This window comes from Loxodonta africana, chromosome X (genome assembly GCF_030014295.1).
Source record: "Loxodonta africana isolate mLoxAfr1 chromosome X, mLoxAfr1.hap2, whole genome shotgun sequence".
Lineage (NCBI taxonomy): Eukaryota > Metazoa > Chordata > Mammalia > Proboscidea > Elephantidae > Loxodonta > Loxodonta africana.
In genome coordinates, this window is record NC_087369.1 from 158,197,786 (window position 1) to 158,207,336 (window position 9,551).

Genomic DNA, 9,551 nt, shown 5'->3' on the forward strand with positions numbered 1-9,551 from the left:
GACAGAATAAAATTTAAAATTGCCTTTCAGTTTTATGCTAATCCTTTGCTGCCACTTTGCCTCTCTCACAATGGACCCCTGCTCCTTTTTTCTTTACAGTAATTACCCTTAAAAATGTAGAGGTCATTTGGTCAACTGGGGCAAGGAAGACAAGCTTTTAAAAACAGAGCCCTCTGAATATCCCACCTTACCTGGGTCAAAATGAAATTTCATGTTTCTATCCAGTGTGAATTCTCTGGTGACTGGTAAGGCATGAAAAGCTATATCTACATTCAGGACATTTATAGGCTCTCCTGAATGAGTTCTTGGGTGACAAATCTGATTGGAGCTGTGAGAGAAACTGTCTCCACATTCATGACAGGTATAGGGTTTCTTTCCTGTGTGAATTCTTTGGTGCCTGATAAAGTTGGATCTGTGAGTGAAATTCTCCCCACAAAGGGGAGATTTTATATATGTGTGTATACATACACATATATGTATGTATGTATATATATATAATACACACACACACACAAATATATATATATTTATATATTCTTTCCGGTGTGGATTCTCTGATACCAGTGAGGTATATACCCTGTCGGAAACTTTTACCACAATTCAAACCTTCAGTTAGTTTTTTTTTTCTGCCTTGTGGGGGCTCATGATTTGTAAGGAATGGGGTGTTGTAATTCATTGCTTCCACACACTAAGAGAAAGGATAAAGTCTCTCTCACTCATGAATTCTTTCATGTATGACAGGGTGTGAACTACGAGAGGAATGTTTCCCACACTTGGGACACTTATAAGGTCTCTCTCCTGTGTAAATTCTCTGGTGCCTAAGGAGGTTGGTACTGTGAGCAAAGATCTCCCAACACTTGGGGCACTTGTTGGGCTTTCCAGCTGTGTGTGTGTGTTCTCTGGTGCCTGTGGAGTTTGGAATTGCAAGAGAAGCTTTTTCCACATAGGTTACATTGATAGAGCTTCTTGCCTGTGTGAGTGTGCTGAGAGCAAGTCAGTTGAGCATTTTGACTTAAGGTTTTTCTACACTTGAGGTACTCATGGGGCTCCTCTCCCAAGTATGCTCTTTGTATAGAAAATTGGAGTCCCACCAAAGATTTTGCCATTCTCCACACCCATATACAGTCTTTCTGTTGCATGTGTTCTCTGGTCCCTAATTAGGTTCAAATTGTTAAAGAAAATTTTGCCACACAAGTGACATAAATGGAACTTTGGAGTTCCTTTGATTTTCCCCAGTCCTTTGAAACTTGTGGCCCCCACTAATAACTGTTGCATTCAGTCCTCTGGGAGAGGGTCCCAGTGCCCTCCTGACCTGTCATGAGGTGTTCCCTGCCCAGTACTCCAAGGAACCTCCCCACTGACCTTGCCAGGGAGCAGTTCTTAAGGGCAGTTTTCCTCAGGGGAAAAAGACCAAAGGGTTTTTTTTCCCGGTTCTCCAATCTCTCTTCCCCTGTTAGAGTGAAAGAAAGAAAACCTTTATATTATTTCTACACTGGAGACAAGGAAACACTAAGCTTCAGCTACTGACTATAGATCAGAAGCCCACAGCGGGTGCTGGTTCTGCCTCAGTTTCCCATATGCCCCCTGTACGGCACATCACAGAAGAATCAGAATTCAGACCAGTCTTGGAATTCCCTGTGGGGCCTCCACCCACTCTCCAATTGAGCCTCTGGCTTTAGCTCTTCAGAAATGGGTGGGATGGATCAGGGTTAGGACTAGGGTAAGGCAAGTGACCTTGAGAGTGGGTGCGTCCTTAAGTTTTGTACCCTGGGTCCCTCACTTGCCTCACCCTAGTGAGGATGGAATGTGGTCTGTGGAGACACAGGAAGCAATAAACCTTCCTTTCGGCAGGGGTGGGCTAGCCCTAACCCGAAGGATCTCACACCCAAACCCCCAAATGCCTCACTCTCAGTGGCTGGGAACCTTGCTGGGCAGGCTTCTCATCTTCATTCCTTACCTGGAACGGGACTTCTGGGGCTCAGGCTCTCCTTGCAACTCTGGACCCTGGGATTCCATGGCTTTCCTCCTTTTTCCACCTGGGCACTTAGGGCCTCCTGACTGGGAATCAGAGATGCTGTTGACATTGAAAGGAATAGATTACGCCAGCACTTTCCTCTACCAGGCAGGGGAAACAAAGACGGCGTCATTCCTTCCCCTCAACAGAAGAATACAGAAGTCTCAGTAAGTCTGACGGCAATTAGTTGGAATATACACTAAACTATTCCCAGTGCTTATCTTGGAAAAGAAACTAAGAAGGGAAGCTGTGGCTTTTTTTTTTTTGTCTTTAAATTTTATAATACTTGGATCTTTTTTTTTTTGCAATGAGAATGTACACTTTTGTAATTAAGGCAACAATAACAAGAATACAGTTGGGGTGGTCAGCTCCTTAGAGAATGAGATTAATATTGTAAAATAGCCTTGACTCTTATGTATAAAAATACAATAAAATTAAGTTTGACTGGACAACTCCAGGAAAAGAAAAAAAAAGATGGATAACAAGAAAAGGAGTTAGGTTCCAGAGGAACACGTTGAAAATCAGAAGTCCAATTGGTGTGTGTTATTGTGTCCCCCAAAAGATATGCTGACGTTGTAACCCTATACCTGTGAATATGACCCTGTTTGAAAATAGCGTTTTTAAAGGTTAACATGAGGTCATACTGAGAAGCATAGGACCTAATCCTATATGACTCTTATCCTTATAAAATAAGAGAACACACGTGGAGAGTTAGACACAGGGGGGAAGATGCCATGTGCATCTACAAGCCAAGGAATGCCAAGGATTGCGGGCAGCCACCAGAAGCTGGGAGTGGCACGGAACAGTTCCTCTGAGCCCTCAGAAGGCATCAACATATCCGATACTCTGATTTGGACTTCAGGCCTCTAGAACCATGAGACAATAAATTTCTGTTCATTAAAGCCACCCACTTTCTGGTATTTTGTTATGTTAGCCCTAGGAGACTAAGGTAGTGTGCTATACTAAAAAGAAAAACAATAAAACCTCACTCCACCTTCAGCAAGTATGGCTTTAAACAGAAGCCCAGCTCCAATAAGCTGTGATCCAAACTTCTCTCTATATGTAGCGCTTACTGAAAGAAGTATGCTCAACTTTAGGCACCACAGCAGTTGAAAAGTCATATGGAAAACCTGGAGATGGTCCCAATGGAAGGAAAACAAAAACAACATTGTCTTAGTTATCTAGTGCTGCTATAACAGAAATACCACACGTGGATGGCTTTAACAAACGGAAGTTTATTCTCTCAGTCTAGTAGGCTCCAAGTCTGAATTCAGGGCACCAGCTCCAGGGAAAGACTTTCTCTTCTGTTGACTCCGGAGGAAGGTCCTTGTCATCAATCTTCCCTTGGTTTAGGAGCTTCCCCACGCAGGAACTTCAGGTCCAGAGGACAGTGCTCTGCTCCCGGTGCTGCTTTCTTGATTTGGTACGAAGTCGCTATCTCTCTCTGCTCACTTCTCTCTTTTATATCTCAAAAGAGACTGGCTTAAAACAAAATCTAATCTTGTAGATTGAGGCCTGCCTCATTAACATAACTGCCGGTAATTCCATCTCATTAACATCATAGAGATAGGATTTACAACACATAGGAAAATCACAACAGATGACAAGATGGTGGACAATCACACAATACTGGGAATCATGGACTAGCCAAGCTGACAGATATTTGGGGGGGGACACAATTTAATCCATAATAAGCAGTAACCTCTTTGCAGAATTAGTATAAATGAGTGTACAGTTGTGATTCACTTTACTCAAACTTGATATATGAAAACAAAGTGCAATGTTATACTTTCTTCTCGTGTGTGTTTCAACATAGTTGTAGTTGCAGTGTACATACAGTCTTATATGTTGTTTTTAAAGTCTTTCTCCAAATTTTTATCAGAATTTTCATATATACAGAAAAATTGAAAAAAATGTACAATGAATACCTGTATACCCTCTACCACAATCCAACTATTAGCTTTTTGTAATTTTATACACATCAGTTTTAATTTCTGGATAGTAGTTCATCACATCAGTGCATCTGAATTTATTTAGCCAATTCTCTACTTGAATATATACATTGGCTCCAAATTACCAAAATTATAAGTAATGCTTGGTGAAAATCTTTGAGCACAAAGACCCTCTTTCTTAAATTTTTCAGGTCTGTGGCAGATGATAAGCTGGCATTTTGATGCCACCGCCCCTGAAATTTTCATCTTTGAGGAAAGGTCTAAAAATATTGATGGAAAATGGAAGTATAAGAGAATCCAGAAGAACAAGCACCTTGAAATTGCAAAGGATCAAAAACTTAGAGCACCTACAGCATCCTGGGATGTGGTGAATATGTATGTATGGGGGGAGATGTCACTGGATTCTATTTGTTATGCTCTGAGAAGTCCATTATGGTTCAGCCTCTCTGTATTAGCTCTGACAGCTGGGATTGAGTCCAGGGCTATATGTAAGTGTACTGACTGTGTCACTTGGCAGGTGTTGAACTGAACGAAGTCAAATGGATAGCAGATTAAGCAGTGCCCTGTGTGGAAGCTTCTCTGCAAAACTCAGAACTTGTGTCAGGGAGATGACTGTCTAAAGGACACTGATCAGGAATGGCTCAGTCTTCTGCCCTGGAAAAGAATTCCTTACCCATGAGCCCACATTTTCATCCCTCTCCTGTACCATGTCTCTGGAGATGGCCCTCATACTAGGGTCCTGATGCCCCCAACTCCTGGAAGATGTACACAGCCACTTCCTCTAAGCACTTGGACAACTGAAACAGCACAAGATCTCCTTTACCCCAGATGCATCAAGAACAATTCTGCAGCAGAGTCATGACAACAAGGGGCAAAAACAAGGGTGCTGAGAACACATTTGGGGAGAAGGGTACCAGGCCTGGCCTACACATGAGGTATGGAGGAGACAAATGAAGAAGGTAGGGGAGACACATGTGGGTGACAGAAAGGATCTTCTGCAAGTGGCAGAAAGGCCCCCCATGGAGGACATCAGGGAGGATGAATGACAATGAGGAGAGACAGCGGGAGCTTCCACATCACCTAGGACCCAGTAATCTCCTTGTCTTACATGATCCCTTCAGGAGGAAAGAGGAAACCAAGGAGCAAATAATACTGAAGGTGATAGAAATCACAATGAGAACAGCAACCCAAATTCATTACATCCCATGGATTATTACAATGTAATATCCATTCCCTAAAACCAAGTCCTTGCTCCTTAGGACTAAACACTCTAAGAAGACAACTGAGGCATGGTAATATGCATGTCTTAGTCATCTAGTGCTGCTATAACAGAAATACCGCAAGTGGATGGCTTTAACAAACAGAAATTTATTCTCCCACAGTTTAGGAGACCAGAAGTCCTAATTAAGGGTCCAGGTCCAGGGGAACGCTTTCTCTCTCATCAGCTCTGGGTGAAGGTCCTTGTCATCAATCTTCCCCTGGTCGAGGAGTTTCTCAGCACAGGGACCTCGGGTTCAAAGGACATGCTCTGCTCCTGGTGCAGCTTTCTTGGTGGTATGAGGTCTACCTGTCTCTCTGCTTGCTTCTCTCTTTTATATTGCAAAAGAGATTGACATTTCAGTTAGCAGCCAAGAACCTAACTACTGTGCCATCAGAGCCCCTCCTAAACATGGGTACTACATGCTAAAGGAAACGTCTCACATGATAGCCACAATGCTCAGGATACAATGAAAACTTACCGATCATACAGAGGACAAAGAAAGTCAAAACTTGAACGAGTGAAGAAACAATTGACACTGACGCAGAGAGGAATCAGATGTCAGAGTTATCTGACAGTGGTTTTAAAGCAGCCATCTTTTTTTTTATCATAAAAAGAGTTCAAAATCCAATTACAAATTCTCTTGAAAAGGAAAGAAAAAATAGAAAATCTCATAAAAGAAATAAAAGTTATTTAAAAAATGGAAGTTACAAAGCTGAAAAATACAATAACAGAATTTTTAAAAAATCTCACTAGGTGAACTTGATAATACAGTGAAGATGACATTGGACAGAATCAGTGAACTTCAAAGCATATTAACAGAATTTACCTAGTCTGGAAAACAGAGAGAAAAATAGACTATAACAACTGAATGAATGAATGAACGAATGAACGAACGGTCTCAGGTACCTGTGGGACAATAACAAAATGTGCAATACTTGCACCATCGGAGTCCCAGAAGAAGAGAAAGGGAGTGGGGCTGAAAGTGGATTGGAAGAAATTATGGGGGAAAACTTCCCATATTTGACAAAAAGATAAATCCACAGATTGAAGAAGCTGAGTGGTCCCAAACAGGCTAAACTCAAAGAAATCCATGCCATGAAACACCATAAGTAAACTTCTGAAAATTCAAGTCAATGAAAAAATCTTGAAAGCAGCCAGAAAGGGCACACGACTTAGATAGGAACATCAGTTTGAATGACAGTGGGTTTCTCATCCAAAACCACAGAGGCTAGAAGGAAGTGGCATAGCATTTTCCAGGTGCTGAAAGAGAGTAATTGTCAGCCACAGATTTTATATCTGATGAAACTGTCATTCAGGAATGAAGGGGAAATAAAGATGTTCTCAGATAAAAGAATATAAAGCTTATGCTAAAACTTATATGGAAAGGCACAGGCTCTAGAATACCTAAAACAGCCTAGAAAAAGAATAAATAGAGAGGAATTATCTACCTGATATTAAGCCCTATTATGTAGCGACAGGAATCAAGACTGTGATATTGGCCATGCAATAGATAAACAGGTTTATGGAACAGAATAGAGAACCCAGAAATAGATTTGCACAAATTCACCAGATTGACTTTTCTTATAAATATTGCTTTCTGCTTCTCCAGAATGGCAGTGTGCTTAATCAGCTACCACGCTCCCTGTGCCAGTCTGTCAGGGAGCAAAGCTGAGCTGAGCTGCAAGGTATCTGAGTAGCCAATTGAGACAAGCCAAAACAGAAGTTAATAGTCAAGCCTTTAATCACTTACTGCAATGGTATAAGTAAGAGTTCAAACCCAGAGAACGGGCCAATGTCCCCTCCCCAGGAACGGCACCCAGGTGAGGGTCAGGTTGACCAATGCAGACATGGAGACCATCTCACTGCTGAGGGGGTCCCCAGCTAAAGGCTCCTGTAGTTTTATGGACCTCCATACTGACTACTGACTCAGAGTGGGTAAAAGTGCCTTCGAGGTTTGTCCCCCACTGCTAAGGAAGCTTCAGAAGAGGCACCGGACGAAGGCCTCTGCCAAAGGCAGCTGTGATAGCAGGTTGGCGGTCAGTCCAAATCCAGAGCATTCACAGCAGCTTGGAAGGGCAGCCCTGGGGAATGTTTCTTCAAGAGGAGGGGAAAGTTTTCAGGAACAGTTCGGAAAAGCAACGATTATTAGTGCGCCCCCTCATGCCTCCCCAGGTGCCGGGGTTTTGGTTTATTTCTCTTGTTACAAAACCAGTTCGAGTGGATTCCAACTCATAATGACCCAAGAGAACAGAGTAGAACTGCCCCATAGGGTTTGCAAGGAGCAGCTGGTGGATTGGAACTGCTGACCTTTTTGGTTAGCAGCTGAGCTCTTAACCACTGTGCCACCAGGGCTCCACTTGTTAACAGTGCGTCTCATTTAGTCATCAAAACTCTACCTTTAAAAAAAATCATTCCCAAATTTTGTGTAGATCTTTTGTCCAGAAGTACAATTGCAGATGGCACACGTGGGCTCCTGGAAACAAAGAGCTTACAATGTTCAGGCACCCCAAGATGACATACATTCTTCAGGCAGTCAGGTTAACAGGGTTCCCTATATGCCCTCCCATCAAGGGCCTCCTGCCTTGGGGCTCCCAGTCCTTGGCTTTAAAGAGACTGCTGAAGCAGTAAGTTTGTCCTTGACGTGAGTTTATCAGCATCACAATGAAGGACACCGGAGGTGCTCTACGTGGAAAGCGCAGGAGCTGAGGCCACACAGGGTAGTCTCACAGTCAGCACCCTCAAGTGCGATGGCAGGTTAGTGGTCAATCAGAATCCAAACCACCCACAGCAGCTTGGAAAGGCAGCCCTGAAAGTGTTTCTTCCAGAGGAGGAGAAAGCTTTCAGGAAGTTTTGAAAAGCAAGGATTAGTGCCCTTCCCCACATGCCTCCCCAGGTGCTGGGGTTTTGGTTTATTTTTCTCTTGTGAACAGTGTGTCCCACGTAGTCACCAAAACTCTATCTTAAAAAAAAAAAAAATCATTCCCAATTTTTATGTAGATCTTTTGCCCAGAAGGATTGAATGCAAGAGAGACAGAGTCACTTCTGCAGAAAAAACATTTTTATATAACTTAACCAGAAAACACATCATGTTTAAGAATTGGTTAGCATAAAATCCTGAATTTTTGAAAGATTTTGAAAAATGGCTTTACATAACCTCCCAGCCCTGCTTTTCAATAGTCATCCTAATTTTCCATCTATCTGAGTCTTCACGAAGGAGTGAAAGGGGCTGGGAGGCCCTTGCTGAGTCTCTCACAGACAGAGGTGTCAGTAACTATGAAGAACGGTGTACAATAGAAGGACGGGGGCAGAGACTGAGCAAACATACTATGCAAACAAGAGGTACCCTTTTGGGGATTTGCTGCATTAAGACCCCAGCCTGCTCCCCTGAGAGGTGTAGCCTAGGCTGGGGTTATCTTGTCCCCACCCATCGGCCACTTCAGCCTGTCCTTTAACTGTCCAATAAAAAAGCTCAGTCACCCCTGTGGCTTGAAGGTGATATGGAGCATGAAGAGTCCATCATAGGCCCCAAGATTGAGCCCACTAATGTGTAGCTTGGATTGCAAATCTGGGGCCATTATCAGATGCAGTGTGCCAGGAAAACCTAAACAGGAAACAAATGTGGTCTTGTAGGGCTTGGATCATCATGTGGCCCGAATCAGTGGAACGTACAGGTGTGGCTAGGCCAAAGCCAAAAAGAGTGTCAACTGCAGGCAGGATCCAGTGAAACTCTCTAAATAGGATGATAAGCCCAATGTGATATATCTGCCAAGAATATCCTGGCCCAATCGCTCAGGAATCAGTCCCTGGAAAGTGTTTTTAGCCTTGGCCAGTGTCTGACAGGCAGGAGAGCTTTTCCATGCTGTCTCAGCATCTTCTGATGACAGTCGCAGACCAAGCATGTAGGACCAGTGTGGGATGGTGTCTGAACTCTCATGAGCCGTCCTCTCATGGATCCAGGAGGTGATTGGTCATCTGCTTGCTCTGGGACAGAGGACACTTTCATCTCTGTGTTTAGTTGACACACAAGGTCTCCTCATTGGTTATGCTTTCCCTGATCAGCATAGGGGCCTTTCTGGTGAACATCTACCTGGGTAACAAAAGTTTAACAGGAGCAGAACTGATTTTTACTCAGAAGTCTGGTCCCCACAGTGGGCTTGCTTTACATGTCAGTCTGAGTCTTGCCATGGTCTAACCAAATGGCTGGGCTATTAGCTATATAGTCCGTGAGTAAGGTAGGTTCATAGTCTTCCGTATACCCCATGTCATGGATTGAGTTATGTCCCCCCCAAAAATGTGTGTATCAGTCTGGTTGGGCCATGATTCC